The sequence below is a fragment of the Cavia porcellus genome, unplaced genomic scaffold, assembly GCF_034190915.1.
Source record: "Cavia porcellus strain 051 isolate PalLab524CR breed Dunkin Hartley unplaced genomic scaffold, mCavPor4.1 scaffold_16, whole genome shotgun sequence".
NCBI classification, from domain to species: domain Eukaryota; kingdom Metazoa; phylum Chordata; class Mammalia; order Rodentia; family Caviidae; genus Cavia; species Cavia porcellus.
In genome coordinates, this window is record NW_026947499.1 from 27,037,566 (window position 1) to 27,053,425 (window position 15,860).

The window sequence follows — 15,860 nt, forward strand, 5'->3', positions numbered from 1 at the left end:
ATGAACTGTCCCACCCAATTGGTGGGCAGCTGCCAGCACCAGCAATATGATGGTCACCTCCACCCCAACAAAGGCTGCCCGGCTGGTGGTGGGGGCTGGCTGTGGCTCCTGGGGGCTGGGGAACTGAGTGCTCACCTGCAGGCACGGGGAGTCTCTTCGTCCCTTCCAGGCCTCCTTAGTTCTTCTCAGTACCCCACCAGTACTGGGCTCATGCAGACAACCTAAAAACCTGAGAGGTTTCGTCTACCCTAGAAGGGTGTTCAACATCTCCCTCAGAGTGGGAAACTTCATGGCTAGCCTCCTGTGTGTGAACCTTGCTAGAGATACAACAGTTCCAGAACTGGTGCACAATAATTTTTCCCATGAGTCCTTGGAGGCCAGGTTTGCCTGAGGCTGCTTCTCTCAACCAGGGCAGTGGGGATCCCCCCAGAGCAGAGTCTGGTATAAACTTCCCAGCGAGTGGGGAATGCATGCATGCATGTTGTGGGGCCTGATTATCAATGCGCTGGGGTTGGTGTGTGACTCTGAGGAGGCCTCAGGGTCCTGACCTGTGCCATGGAGCTCAGCACTTACTGCACGTGTGTTCATCTCAAAACAAGGCAGAGGTATTTGGGGTGGAAGGAGGAGCTGTAGTTGAAATTATCCTTGTAAAATGAACCAGGGAATCACAGTTGTACCACCTAACTTCATCTACAGCATGGCAGCTCCATTACCTTTGACTCCAGAAAGGCTCATTTTAAACCGGCTCTCCCCCTTGCACTGTTACCAATGCTGCATAACAAATAGCCCTGGTGTTTAGCATTCTCCAAGAGCAACCTTGCAGTATCTCAGTTTCTGAGGGTTAGATTTCTAGCAGTGGCCATGTTAGATGGCTGTGGCTCCTGTACTCATGAAGTTGCAATTCAGCAACTGGCTGAAGCTGCGGCCTCTGAGGACTTGACTGGGGTCAAGGGACTCGAGCGCATTTGGGCAGCTGTTGGCTTCAGTTCTATGTTATGTGAGCTTCTCCCCAGACCTGTTCTGACAAGAGAGAGACAGAGACAGACAGGGGGCGATGGAAATCGCTTAAATGGCCCATTGTCATGTTCTCCATGTTCTGTGGCCACTCGGTGCAGTCCCCATGCATCCTGGGAAAATGTGGTGCCAGGAGATGAGGTCCTTGGGTGCCGACAGGTCATCCGGCTGCCACACGGTGCCTTATGGAGTGTCAAGCGTAGAATACAAAAGGCAAAAGTAAAGGGCAACCGTATCAAAAGTAACCAGTTAGAGGTGTGAGTTAGAGGGAAGAGTCTCTTTGCTTTTGGCTTTTAAGGGTTTTTTTTGGCACCTCCCATATGCTAACCAGTACGCCAAGCTATTTTCATATATTTTTTATTTTATCCTTGCAGATCCACCGGGAGGGAGAAAAGTCACCATTGAACCTAGAAATGAGCAACTGGCTCTGAGTTTGCGGCCCTGCGGGGTCACCACAGTGCTCCAACCCCAGGCAGGTTTCTGGCAGCAAGTGAGGTTGGTGCAGCTCTTCAGTGGGGTCTCTGGAAAGCGTTTTGCAGGGATCCCTGGTGATTCCCTGAGAAGTGCTTTGCCCTCCACCGCGTGTTCCAACCTTGTCAGGAAGGAGCTCAACTCTTCTGTGGGGTGCAATGGGGAGAGTCTGGTGTGAGATATGAGGAGGATCTGTGTCCCCCCAACAGGAGAAAGCCCCGAGACTCAGCTCCCGAGGCTCTGCCCCAGGACTTTGCCAGTGAGCACATGCCCGTCTCCCCCACACTCCCCTTCTCTTAGGGCTCACAGTGGACTCTATTCGGGAGTCCTACGTCCCACAGGGCTGGTCAGTGCACCCCACCCCAAACCCAGGCTCAGGGGAACCATAACTCCCCTGGGCACTCCCAGAGAGAGACTGCGTGTGACAGTGAGTGAGGTCGTGTGTGTATGTGCAAGCATGTGTGTGGCACAGAGCCCTCCCCCGTGTCAGAGATGGGTTTAAGCCAGGATTCTATTTGAGCATCTGCTGAGACTGTTTTGTTCAATGTCTGCGTGACCAAGGACTTAAAAATCAGGAAGGGAGTCTGAGTACAGAAGGGGAGACAGGATTTTCCCGTCGGTGGTCCCTTCACGATCTCTTCTGAGAAGTCTTAATCCCTTAATCACTTTTATTAATCTCATAACAATCTTTCCAACATCAGTTACATCCTTCTTATCTTGGTTAAGCATTTTGGTGAACTCAGAGCTTCTTGTCACTTAGGGACCTCTTCCTTCTGCTTTAGGCATTTGCTCTTACATAGTCTCTCTCTCTCTCTCTCTCTCTCTCTCTCTCTCTCTCTCTCTCTCTCTCTCTCTGGCTCTTGCTCTTGCTCTGGCTCTCCTGGCTCTCCCTCCCTCTCTCTCCCTCACCCCCTCTTTCTCTCTCCCCTCCCCTTTCTGCTCTTCCTCCATCTCCATCTATGCCTTTAGAATCCAATAACCCTTGAATTTCACAGCTAGCAGGAACCTACTGGATCAGCCAGTGTACATTTGTCTCTTTACAGCTGAGGAAGCCAGGGCTCCCGGGCATCAATCAGCTTGTTCAAAGTCACCCCAGCAAGACCAGTGAGTCTGCACTAAAGCCCCATAGAGGTGTAAGCTCTTAAGCCTGACCTGCATCATATCTAATCCTCATAAACTCCTCTGAGTGGGTTCAGAATTTTATTTTGGAGATTGGAAAATTGAGGCAGGAGGGTAAATTATTCACCCTCAGACACAGAATGGGATCGAGTGTTCTGATTTTGGAGACTGAGCTTCCAAACCCCAGATCCTCTGCACCAGGCCTGGTCATCTTCCTCTTGTGGGTCCCTCAGGGTCAAAAGCAACACGGGAGCAGTGCAATTCCTTATCCAGCCCAGGACAGGCGCATCCCACTTCTCTTCCTGGCTGGTAACTCGGAAACCCCTGCGTGGAGCTCCCCCAGCCTGATTCAGGGTCTCTGTTCTCCCAGAGCCAATGACAATGACATCTCCTCCTGACCCAAAGGTGCGGTGGGGTGAGTCTGGTGCCAGATAATGGGCTCTCATGGTGTCCACACCAGGCTCTGTCACCCTCTCCTCCCCTCCTACTTGGAAAACGATTTGCAAATACCTGTCACTATCTAAAGCCCGTGGGAAGCAAAAGGAAATGCTTGTCACTGCAAACCACGGATAGAAGTGGGGATTCCGGGTGAAGGACACCCACATTTCCACCTCACCACCCATTCTCAAGGACCCAGGGAGCAGCAGGATTCTAGAATACACAGTGTCCAGGCAACAGAGGACACAGCTCTGTGAGTCCCCCTGCCTGACACTTGGAGAGTTCTAAGTCCCCCGTTCTCCCTCTGAGCTCAAGCCTGGTGTAAAGAAACCATTGTCCCCAAGAGAATTGCTCTCCAAACTATTCCAGAAGCCTGAGACTCAAGCACGGGCTGCAGGCCCCGCCTCCCGCGTCCCGCCTCCCTCCTGGCGCTGCCCCTCGCCTCCTGCCTCCTCGCGTCTTTGTCTGCCTGACAAGGAGCCGGTGAGGGTGTAGATGGAAAACCAACTGCCGAACCTAGAAAATAAAAACACCCCGGTCGGCTTTATTAATCTCCTGAAATATGCTCCCCAATTGCTGCCAAGCCGAAAGGGCTTGTGTTTTCTCCTGGAACATCGTAAAAAAGTAGAAATGTTTACAAGGATGACTGGAAAATAGTGCAGTAGATCTTTCTGGTAATGTACGAGGTGATGCAATAATTGCTATGGAAACCAGTCATTATAATTCAATAAAAAAGGAGAAAAAAGTTAAGTTCATTGTGTTACCTATGACTCTATCATCACGTTCTTTACATATATTAGCATAAAATCAAGCCCCACTTTCATTCCCAGGGTTTTCACTGGCTCTGCCTTCACAAAAGGGTTTGTATGGTTCGGTGCAAATAAAGCTCTAAAGAGGAGACAAAACTCACTTTGCAAGAAATCACTCTGCTTTTTTTTCCCTGGGTAAAATATTTGAGGTTTCTTCACAACTGCTGGTTCAGGTGGGAGAGCAGGACATAGCTCGTGCATGAACAGTTTTAGCCAGTGCCATGGAGAGACAGTGCATTCACTCTGCGCGGCCTCAGAAGTGACAGAAGAGAAAGACCGCTCCCTCGGGAGAGAGACCCCTCGCCGAATAAAGAGACAGATGCAGAGTCACGTGGCTCGTTGTGCAGCTGAAGTCTGGGCTGCTTGTGGAGGCCGTTGGGATGCAGGGCCCGGAGACGTGGGCAGGCCTGCCACCCTTCACAAGCACTCGGATTCTCTTGCACTACCTCGCTTGCCTGCTGAGCCCTGGTCACATCCAAGTACTTGCACTGGGGACCTCGTAAGCAACTTGCAAAGCAAATCATTGCAAACCCAGGATCATTACGATGCCAGGAATGGTGGGAACAACCCAGTGCAGAGGGAGGAAATAGTGTTTGCTTGAAGGTCCACTCCTGGCACTGGGAAGTAAAGAGGGGACTCTAAGCATCGGGAGAAGGGAAAGTGTCCTGCAAAAGAGTAAGGTGGAAACCATCCTCGGATTCTCAAAGCAGCTTGCAAGCCTTGTGAGTGGAAGCCCTGAGACTGGGGCCTCGGGTTAGGAGGGGGTGGCCTTTGTCCCGCTCTGCCCTTGTCACATGGGTGAGGTGGCACATCTCTGGGAGCCCTCCTCATCGTGCAGGTTTCTAGGCTTTCCTTCTGGGGCTGAGGCTGGAAGCGGGATTCGGTGCCCTGGGTCTCTACTGCATGCGAGCCTCCGTTCCTAGGGGGCGCTAGAGGGAGTCTTGCAGCAGCCTCCAGGGAGGCTTGCCCCTGCTTCCTCTGCGCAGTTAGGCGGCATCCCCAGCAGTGCGTTTCAGCCTTCCAGGGACAGTGGTTTCAGGGCAGATTGTCCTCACAAGGGTGACCAGGCTCTTCCCGGTGCTCCTCTGCACACTCCTGCCCCTGGACTCCACTCTGTCTTCCAGCTCGGGAGCACTCCAGACTTCTTGTCCAAATTTTCTCCTGCATTTCTCATTTGCTCTCTCAGCCCCCCAAAGTAGCTGTTTCCTGCAGTTTTGGGCTCTGTATGTCCTCAGTTTCTCCTTTTACCTTTCCTGTTTCATCAGTACCATCAGGTACTTCAGGTTCACTGTATTAAATTCCCCCTGTTAAAACACCTCGTGTGGTTTCTGCCTCTTACTCTGGGTCTCATCTCTTCTAATCCAGCCCCCATCTCTCTGATGCTCCGATTGACCAGGTCACTGCCTGGAAAGGGTGACCACCTGCCCTTTTGGCCCCACCCAGAGCAGGCATCTGGCAATCTTGGAGCATGGACACACCTCAGAACCCTTCTGGACAAAATGCTTTGGAATTGTACCGTTGGGCTGGGGATTTAGCTCAGCGGCACAAGTGCCTGCCTTGCAAGCACACAGTCATGAGTTTGATCTCCAGTACCAATAAATAAATAAATAGAGACAGAACTGTACCATTCACACTGCTGAGTCGGCAGGTGAGATGGAACCAATTTTCCAATCCTTCCCTGAAGAGCAAGTTCCATACCTGAGCTATGACCTGTGAGAACAATCTGATCATTTATCTCATGTTTATTGTTTATCATATATCAGGCATCCTACTACCTTGCCATATAGAATCTTCAGAGACAAATAAATTCAGTTAGTGCAATCTCCTTTGTGGCCCACTTTATGTTTGTTTTTGTTCAAAAGAACCATCTTGCATCTCAGATGTGCTAAGACCTAGGGGAATCTTTTAACTGAAATTTAATGAAATCAACACAAAGTATTCTTTGAGAATGGCTGAATCCCTTCTCAAGAAGGAGAATGCACTGGTAATTTCAGCACGATTACACAAAGCAGACTCTGAATGGCGCACAGCAGCACTCTGACATGAATTGCTAATCTTGTCCCCATGAAGGCTGTGATGGAAATCCTTATCTAGACACGGCTGTAGTCGCACACAGGATCTGAGGGTGACCCCACCTGAAGTTTTCTTTTCCAACTTCAGCTCCTCTTTGTTTATGTTCCAGATTAGTCTTGAGTTTACCCTCTGAGGACTTGTGACAAATGGCTGGAGACACTTTTGAAAGTCAGAACTGGGGGTGGGATGCTGTTTGCCACAGGTAGGCAGAGGTCAGAGATCGCAGCAGGCAGGCTGACCTGCTACAACTTACAGGATGGTGTTAGAGGTCAGCTTGCTGTCACTGGAGAGAAACTCCTGAGATTATTGATTTGTAAGGAGGAAGGGTTTGTTTTGGCCCAGAGTTTTGGAGGTTGTGTGGCCCTATTGCCTCTGGGCAGGTAAGAGGCAGCACAGCACAGCAGTATCACTAGCGGAGTGGCAGGGGCTGGGCACTCATTGGTCCCTTCAGAGTCACACTGCCGGGACCCAAGGTCTCCCAGCAGGCCTTATCTATTAAAGGTTTCACCACCCTCCAACAGCGCCATAGCAAGCCTTACACACACACACACACACACACACACACACACACTGGCCTTTGACAGATCTGCCTTACAGGAAGAGTCCCCCACAACAAAGAATGACAAAAAGCTGTGATTTCTCACTCATGTTTTCTGTGCTGGCTGTGACTTCCTGGTGTCAGGATTCCCATTTTTACATGCAGTGAGATGTCCCTGTTTACAGATACAATCATCAAATGTTATCACCGAGCGGTGACATGTGTGCACTGACTTATCTGTGAGATTTGTTCCCTCAGGTGTGTTATGCAGACTGTCTGCTCCCGAATCCCTGGGACAACCCCCCTCTCTCCCAGGCCCGGCCACCCTCCCCCTGCACGCGTCCTTGGCTGCTGTAGCTCGAAGGTGGCATGAGTCCCCTCCCAAGACTTCATGTGCTGATATTTGATCCCATCTCCAAAGCCATGAAGATTAGACAAGGTAAAGACTGAACCCTGGAGGCTTTGTAAAAAGAGAAAAACCAGAAGACACACAGTGCACTCCCTGTCTTTGCCACCTCAGGATATTGCCAGCAAAAAGACTCCCACCAGATGAAGACCCTTGAGCCTCCAGAACTGTGAGCTAAATAACCCTCTTTTCCTTATATAACTACCCAGCCTCAGGTCCTTTGGCATAGAAATGAAAAAAACACTAATGCACCAGCTTTTGTGGCCCATTTATGCTGGGTTCAAAAACTTGGGAAGAATGTCTTCTAACGTAAGTTCAAACTCAGAACACATACCTCTTTGACCTGACTACTCTGAGCCATTCTAAATCCGTGCAGCCTGCTTGCCTTATAGGACAAACTGTTTTTAATCTCCTCAGACTTCACCTTCATCTCAGGAAGTACAACCTGTTAGGGGTGTTGAGGGGCTCCATGGCTCTGTTACACTCTCATAACAAGCATGGAGCTCCTAAGATCTGTCACTTGCCTCTGGGTGTTCAATACTAGCTTTGTGTAAAACTGCAATGCAGACTTCCTCGTCTCCGATTTGGTGGCATTGATTTCATTAGAAAATGAAAAGACAGTCACACCACATTAAATGGTCCAGAGAAAATCCCAGCCTCCCCTGGCGACAGGACAGCAAGCAATCCAAGCGCGCTGTTTGTCTCTGTTTCGTTAACTGCTGATCAGCTCCTCTCTGACTTTCTGGAGCCAAATCAGGGCATCAGGAGCCCTTAGCAGCTGGGAGCCACAGCTTTGAGCGTTCTCCATTCATCGCACCACATTTTCCTGGGAGGAATTGCCTTTGGTGACACTTGAGGATCAGAAAATCTTTATCATCAAGAGTCTGAGTTTTGGCAGTAAGAGACACTAGAACTATGGGGTCTTAGAATTATATTACAAAATACAGGATTTTATAACTCTAGCTTTTTTTCAAACTTGTTATTCTGTAAACATAAAATTACCAAAGTGAAGGAAGAGGGAAGGCTAGTTTTAGAAAGGACTTCAGGGCTCCAAGCTGAGCCCTGTTTGGAAGCTGACCTATCTCAGGATCCCATCTCACCCCTTCACCAGGAGAAGGGGTTGTTCTGTCCACGTGTGATCCGTCCACAGAGGGACCCCGGGACACCACTGTAAAGCTTTCTGTCCCCTCAGGAGCTGTCACTATTGCGGTGGAAAGCGGAGCTGACTTCCTAGGGGGGTGATGTGTGTGAGGTCTGTGAACAGTTGCAGCAAAGCAAAAGGAGCTGGTCCGTGGGAGTGTGGGGACAGGCGGAATGAGGTGGCACCACTCCAGCCGACCTTTGCCATGTGGAGATGGCAGCCCGTTATTACCAGGCTAATGTGTGCTGCAAATCTGTGCTTTAGTGCAGAAATGGCATTTAATGCAGCACTGGCAACCGACTCATCTCAAACTCAGTGCAATTGGACAAATGAGAGGTGTGTGAGATGCAGGCGGTGCTATTAGTTTGAGATCCAATCACCCCATTGTATGAATACGTATCAAAATATTGCATGCTATCCCTTAAATATATACAACTACTATTCACCAGTTAAAAGCAAAATGTAAAACACGGGGCACTTTTAGTTGCATGCACTGTTTGTATTTCCTGAAAAAGCCAGCACCTTAGAAATAGAGATGACTCAGTATAGTGGCTGAGACCAAGCCTTCAGGGCATGGCATTTAAACTCCCATTCTGCTGTAGTCTGGCTGTGCAACCTTGACCAAGTTATTCAACTCCTCTCTGCCTCCATTTCCCCATCTGTAAAATGGAGATCTTAATAATTATGTCTGCCTCGTGGCCTTGTGATGGGGTCTAAACGGGTTCAGGTATGCAGATCCATTAGTAAGCACAGGTGGGCCAGCATCTGCTCTATACTTAGACTTTTGCGATCACTCATGGTTTACGTTTATGGCTTAGTCCTGGCAGGCGAAAGGAAGAGGCAGAAGCTCACAATGGATATCTTCATTTTGCAGATGGGAAGACTGAGGCACAGACGTGTATTTCACAGGCTTAAAACCCCACATCAAACGGCTGGCAGAGCCTGACTCTCCAAATCTGGCCTTCTCTCCTCTCCACACTCTCTGCGCCCTCCCAGCTGGCCAGCCTGAAACTGCCACCCTGCCAGATGTCCCTTGCTGCACTCCAGACGCAAAATGACAATGAGGTGCTTTTTTTTTTAAGAAAGAGAGAGAGAGAGAGAAGGGAGCAGAGGGTGGGAGAAGAGCTGTTCTCATCACAATTTTCTCCCTGGCCCACTTCCCAGACTTGAAGTTCCTGGCAGCCCTGGCAAGAATCCGGGCAGGAGAGGGAGCGAGTGTGCCAGGCAGCAGCGGGGAGCCGAGGGCCGGAAAGCTCTCCTTCGCTTCCTCAGGCTGAGCGTCCCACACGACCAGCGGGAAACTAACTGCCAGTGTGGTGCAAAACGCAGGGTCCCTTGTGCCCAGACTCTGGGGTGTCATTAAACACAGGTGGCGCCCTGGACACCCTGCCTCCTCTGAGGGACAAACGGACACTTGAGACGGACACTCCTCCATCACATAGAAAGAGTGCAAAGGGGTTAAAAGACACCCTGGCCTCTCCTGTGTCCTGCTGAGATTAAACCACCACTGGGGGACGCAGGACAATTTTTATATAGGATTAGAAAACAAAAATCAATATTTAATTATCTGTAAGCTTTTTGTGTCACTGAATCTTTAGTGCTCTAACAGGGTGTGCGGGCTGCCAGTGCAAAAGTGAGTCATTAAAGACGCCGTGTCGCCGGCCATCCCTTTTTAGTGTCAGGCCATAAATAGAGTACATTATCACTCCTCACGTGCTGGTATTGTTATTTATCTTTACAATCTCTATTTACCTCTATTTATAGCAGATTTCCCCCATATATCGTGAGGCCAGGTTAACTTTCATGGAGTTCATGAAAAGAAGGTTCTTAAAACTCTGGAACATGCTTATGTGGACAGATGGTAAGGTTTTCGGGAGCTAGGAGGCCCAGAAGGCCGATTTGAAGGGTGTTGATTTTCTTTCCCTTCCTCTCTTATTGCCTGCTCTTCTCGAAAGAAGTCTGTCCAGAGTTCTCCATCCCTGGCACAGTTACCAGCCAGACTGGAAGTGTAGAGCTGGCGGGGCTGAAAAATTCTGATTCTGGACTTGTAGGTGTCACCTGGAAAGGGGTCTTTTAATTTTCTGGTGTGACAGAGACTGGAAACCTGTGCTTCCCTAGGGAAATCCTTGCCAGATTTTGCACCTCACCATCTTATTTTAGCGGTAGTTACACTGGCTTCTAACAGTCTGTTCAGTGACCTGCCTCCCCCATCTCCTCTAGGCAGGGACAGGAGCTAGGACACCAGGGAATCGGCACTGCCTAACATACTTTCTGGCACATGGTAGATGCACAAGAAACAGCAGAGTTAAAGTTAGAACTAGCATTAGGCTGATTTGAGTTTGAGTGTCTCCTTTGGAGCTTATTACATAGGGAATGCCTGTTCTGAGCCTCAGTTTACCCTCAGGTTAATTACTCCCTCTGGGCTACAGTTTCCTCATTGGGTGATTTGTATAGCTCAGTGCCCAGTGCAGAAAGCACATAGAATAAGCTAATTTTGTATCATTAACCCAAAACGTCACACAAGTCTTTGATACTAGTGTGAATGTGGGGAGGGGTGAATGAGCATGTAGATGAACGGATGGATGGATGGATGGATGGATGGATGGATGGAAGAGTGGAGGGTGAGTGGGTGCATGGATAGATGAATGGGTGGAAGGATGGTTAGATGAATAGGTGGGTGGATGGGTAGCTGTATGGATAGAAATTCAGGAAGGCTCTTCCTCAGAAGGATTTACTTCCAGGAAATGTAATCTGGGGAAAGATTAGAGGCCTTTTTGCTTATTATTCAAAAATAAGGCAGTCTAGGAGCAGATTCAAGGATTTGTAAAAATCGGCATGCAATAAAGGCAGCATTTCAACTGAGTTGGGAAAAGATTATCCCACAAGTAGCATTGGGACTATTGCTTAACTATTAAAGAAAGAAAGCAGAGTTAAATCATTGCGTTACAGTCCTGCAGTGAAACCAATTTGCTAGTGCTAACTGTGAACCCTAAAACTCTATGACCCTCAGGTGACACTGTACTGCAGAATTTTATGTCCTGTCACGTTGAGAATGTTTCTAGTATAAAGACAAAGTAATGCTCTATAAAAAAAGTTTCCTAGACTAAATAAAATGAAAATATTTGCAGATTTTAAAATGAAAGACAAAATATAAAAATAATAAATACAAAAGACAATACACTGGGAAAAAAGATTTTCTTCCTTTTCACTGGACAAAGGTTAATAGACATGATAAAGAAAGAGCTCTTGGATACTATTAAGAAAGGAAAGAATAAAAATCAAGCAAATAAAAAATAATAAGTAAAGAATAAAACTATATGTGAGCATTAACATAAAGAAGAGGTCAGAGAAGCACACAGCATAAGCTAAATTTCACTGGCAATGAAGATAATGCACAACACATTCAAACAGGTACAGCATAAAACCATCAGATCAGCAAACTTTTGCTTGATGACCATGTCTTGCTTACGAAGACTCAGCAAAGCAGGTATACAACTGGACAGTTTGACTACCACGTTCAGAGAGCATAAGAATAAATGATTTCTGTTCTTTGCCTTGAAAGTGTGCAGCCATTTGTTATGTTGTGTCTTTGGGTGAAAGTTGAGAGATGCAGTTTTAATACAGTTTCCCCAAGTCAGTTCCCTGCCAGCCCGATTATAAACACATGGATTCTCCTCTCCACCTTAACAAGGGCTTAACAGGACCCATCACAATTTGACTTTTTATAACTTGAACAACTGATTGTATTATTCTTTTGGAAGAGCTGTCAGATTGCTCAGCTTTTCTGCTGTGCCTTTAATTTGTTCACTAATTTTTTATTCTAAACGCGTCCTTTGACCTAAAAAGTCTGTTTTCAGAAATCCATCAACAAGAGGCTGGGGATTTAGCTCAGTGGCATAAGCGCCTGTCTTGCAAGCAGGCAGTCGTGAGTTCGATCCCTGGTATCGATAAAAAGAAAAAAGACAAAAAAAAAAAAAAAAAGGAAATCCATCAACATTTATATATGTGATTAAAAAATATTTTTTAAGGAGAACATTACAACATCATTAACTCTAACAGAAAGAAATTGGAGATGACTTAATTACCCATCCTGAAGGCAGTGGAAGGGCCAAGGGTTTAGCTTAGCAGTGTAAGCAACTGCCCTGGCAGGTGCAAGGCTGTGAGTTTGATCCTTGGTACCAAAAGAGAAAAAAGTGGTTATCAAAATGGCTACAACTTCACCCTAATATGACAGAATACTATACAGCCATTAAAGAGTGAGGCAGTGTAACCCGTGGCAGTGCTGTTCTTGAAAGTGTCCACATTAAATCATCAAGAGAGAGCAGTGATTCCTAGAATATGCCTATATTGTGGTCCAATTTATGTAGCAAATTAAAATATGTATGGTATTAAGGCCTGAAAAGAAGGGTGATATTATGGAAATGATCTTTTTAAAAACAATTTCTGCATCTTGCGTTATGTAACACAGGGCTGTTTGTTTCCATAGAAACAGCTTCTCTGCCTCACAGTCACCCCCTACGAGGTAGGCTGTGACTATTTCTACGCACAGCTCCCGTCACAGCCCTCCAGGACGTGCAGGACGCTCAGGGTGATGCCCAGTGCTTGGTCTGGAGGCAGAGCCTGTATGTGACCCGGATCCTCCCACTCTCCCAGCCAACCCTCATGGTTCCCTCCTTCCCCGCCTTGTCTCTGTGCCAGACTGTGAGCTGCGGCTCAGAACACCCTTCCCTGCCGTGCCCACCTGGAAGTCTCCATGTAGCTTCTCCTCTAGGTAGCATTTCCTAGTGCTCCGTGCTGAGTAGGTCTTGAAACTCTTCTAGTCCCTGCTCGGCAGGGGATAATCTGGGGCCCACTAGCAGCAGAGTCGCCATCCTTTAATTTTTAATCGAAGCACAATTTACATAGCATGCAATTAACCCACATACAATATACGAGTTAGTGGTGATTTTTAACATCTACATTTCTGAGTTATGCAAGCTCTGATGGGTCCAGCAATCTGCATTTTTAGTCAAGTTCCCAGGCAATTTCTACAAACACCAAAGTTTCATAATCACAGCCTTAAAATCATGTTGCATTGAAACAGCTAGTGAATGACTCTTTGCACATCTTTAACTTGTGGTCCCTAGACTCTGAGAACCTGCACAAAGATAGATCGGTAGATATGTAGAGACATTCACACCGGTGAATTGCGTATTTGCATATGTGTCAGAATTAGTGTGACCATGCTGAGTAAGCTGTGTTGCATCCCACTGAGGAGTTTTGCAATCTGCAAAGCACTGTCCAGCAGGAGGAGGTGGGAAGACGCCCTCTGCTCTGCCCAGCAGTGGCCCAGTGGCCCAGGGCAGGGCCCCATCCTGGCTGGAACCTGAGCAGGTTCTCAGCTGGGAGTACATTACTTCCCCTCTCTGGCCCTGGCTGGTGTTGATGGCTGCCAGAAACAAACTGTTCCGGCAACCCCGCCACACTCGCAGCCACAAACAGAGTGTGGCTCTGGTTAAGGGAAGTCAGCTTGCACTGCTTCCTGGAGCCCCAGTGGGAAGGACCGGGATGGGACGTGGTTGGCTGGTCCGGCGTGGCGCCCCATGCTCTGATGCTGAGTGAGGCTCCATCTCTCTCTCAGGGCCTGTTCCATCTGGCCCTTCTCCGTCCTCAGTCAGAGACCTGCTGCCTTCCGGGAGCCGCAGGCTGGAAGGGAGAGCAGGAGAGGGGGACAGCTGGCCCTGGAGGCAGCAGGGTGAGAGGACCCCTCCCTGCAAGCCAGAGATTCAGCTTGCAATTGAGATGCTTTCCTTTCCTTGCAAACTGCTGTTCCATGTGGAGAAGAGCGCAGCATACGTCGTCAGGAGTAAGAAGCTCAGAGATGTCAAAGCACTGGACGTAGGCAGAGCTTTTCAAATCCCCATTCTGTCACTTCTGGGCAGTGTTCCCTGAGCCAGGCACTTTCCCTTTCTGAGCTCTTTCCTTGGAAGTAAGAGAGCCCCCCCCCAGAGTTTCTCTGTAAGGTTTAAATCACATAGTGTATGTGAAAGGCTATACGTAGTGCTCAGAATGAGTAGAAAACACCTCTTCTCTACATGCCGATGACCCCCGGGGGCGTGTACCTCCTCAAAGGGATATTTATAAAGCTCCACAGCAGAGCAAGGCGGAAGCAGCTCTAAATCAGAATCAGAGACCCGGAATCAGACATCTGGGCTCCACCTCTGTCGGTTGCTGTCTGATGAGAGAACTCTCCTGGCTTTGGGACCACTTCTCAGATGAGCACACTGAGGCCCACGGAGGGGAAGTCAGTTGCGTAAGGGTGAGGGGAGGCGGGGAAGAGGCCTGACTCCAGTACCCATGCCTTCTACCCCCTCATTTTGGACTTTAAATCAGAACTACCATTTATTTGACACTTTCCCTGGGCTGAGCACGCTTTAAAGACTTTACACTCTTTGTAACCAGTAACTGTTGCCCTTAACCAAGGAGACAGGCTCCGCCCTCCTGTTTTCCAGATGAGCACGTTTCCCCTTGGTTACTTCTTGGTAAAGTCAGGATTTGCACCCAGGGCCTTCTGATTCCTTTTCATCCTTCCCTGAGTGAATCACACAGGTATTAAACACAGCCCCAGAGGTGCTTAGGGAGCTAATCGACAGTGAGAAAAATCACCTCTCCCATCCACGTGGCTCCTCCGGGGAGAGGAGGAAGAGGTGTCAGAGAGGAAAGCCTCTGTCACACCTCTGCCTGGGACACTTTCCTTATTCACCAGCCTGCTGTCCTGGGTCCCAATCAGTCCAGTCAGTCATGGCGACCAGAAGCCGACGCCATAAATAAGTTGCACAAATTTCACAGATGCCCTGGGAAACTCAAGCCGGGAAATGGCTCAGCATATGTCTAAATGGTTAATTGACTTAATTGCTGTGTGTTGGGCGATTAGTTCACTTGATCCACCCCAGTGGCCACAAAACGTCTTTAATGGTGTTCAGTTTATTTGTATGTTAAGCTCCAGTTACTATTACGGGGAACTTTTCAATTGCTGATTACCTCATAAATATATAATTGGAGTCACAGGAGGAAGGGGATTGGTAACTTCTCACCAAAGGCCTTCCAAGCAATGATGAAAGATGCTATTTACCCACCTACTTAGAATTGTTTCTTGAACACCTACTGTGTGCCAGATCCTCTGTGAGGAGACCCTGGAGATAGAGTAGAAAATAAATCAGGCAAAATCCTTGTCTTTGTGGAATGTGCATTGTAGCAGGAATAGACAGTCTGTAAATAAGAAAATATACATGCACATGAAATTACTTCAAATAAGAACGAGGGCAAAAAGGTCAACAGCGATGGTCAGGGATGAGCTGGGAGGAGCTTGGTTGGGTGGGAGTAGTCTGGGGTTTGTCCAGGAACCAGCATTTGGGTGAAACACACATGCAATTATCTCTGCAAGAGTTAGGGCGACGATGCTGGAGGCAGGGCCAGGGACGTTTGATTAGGACACTGAGATAGGAGAAAGCTGACCTCACTTGAGAACCAGAACCAGGCCAGCTTGCCAGGAGCAGAGCACGCCAGGGCTGCCTGCACAGGATGAGAGCTTGCAGGGGGCACAGAGATGGCAGGGCACACAGGCAGGGTCACAGCAAGAGACACCAGTGTTTCTCCGAAGTGCAATGGAAAGGCGCTGCATGATTTATGTCTTAACAGATCTGGCTTCTGTTGGTGGAGTGCAGGTGAGTGGGGTGCCGTAGGGAGCCCAGTCCTCCAAGGCCAGCTGAAGGAACAGCGCCTTGTCACGGGGCACTGTGTAACCGCAGCAGGGTTTCTCACCAGGTACCGGAGGCTGTGCACACACTGCAGCAAAACAGAGCCATCCATTGC

General features: G+C 48.5%; 1 long non-coding RNA gene across 1 annotated transcript; it reads right to left on the reverse strand.

The window, feature by feature from the left end:
* Positions 1 to 1,355: 1,355 nt before the first annotated feature.
* LOC134470798 (uncharacterized) lies at positions 1,356 to 12,889 on the reverse strand. Its single transcript, XR_010039962.1, has 2 exons — positions 12,751 to 12,889; positions 1,356 to 1,631 (listed from the first exon to the last, which is right to left on the reverse strand). It is a non-coding gene; the product is annotated as an uncharacterized LOC134470798 (long non-coding RNA).
* Between the last annotated feature and the right edge of the window lie 2,971 nt (positions 12,890 to 15,860).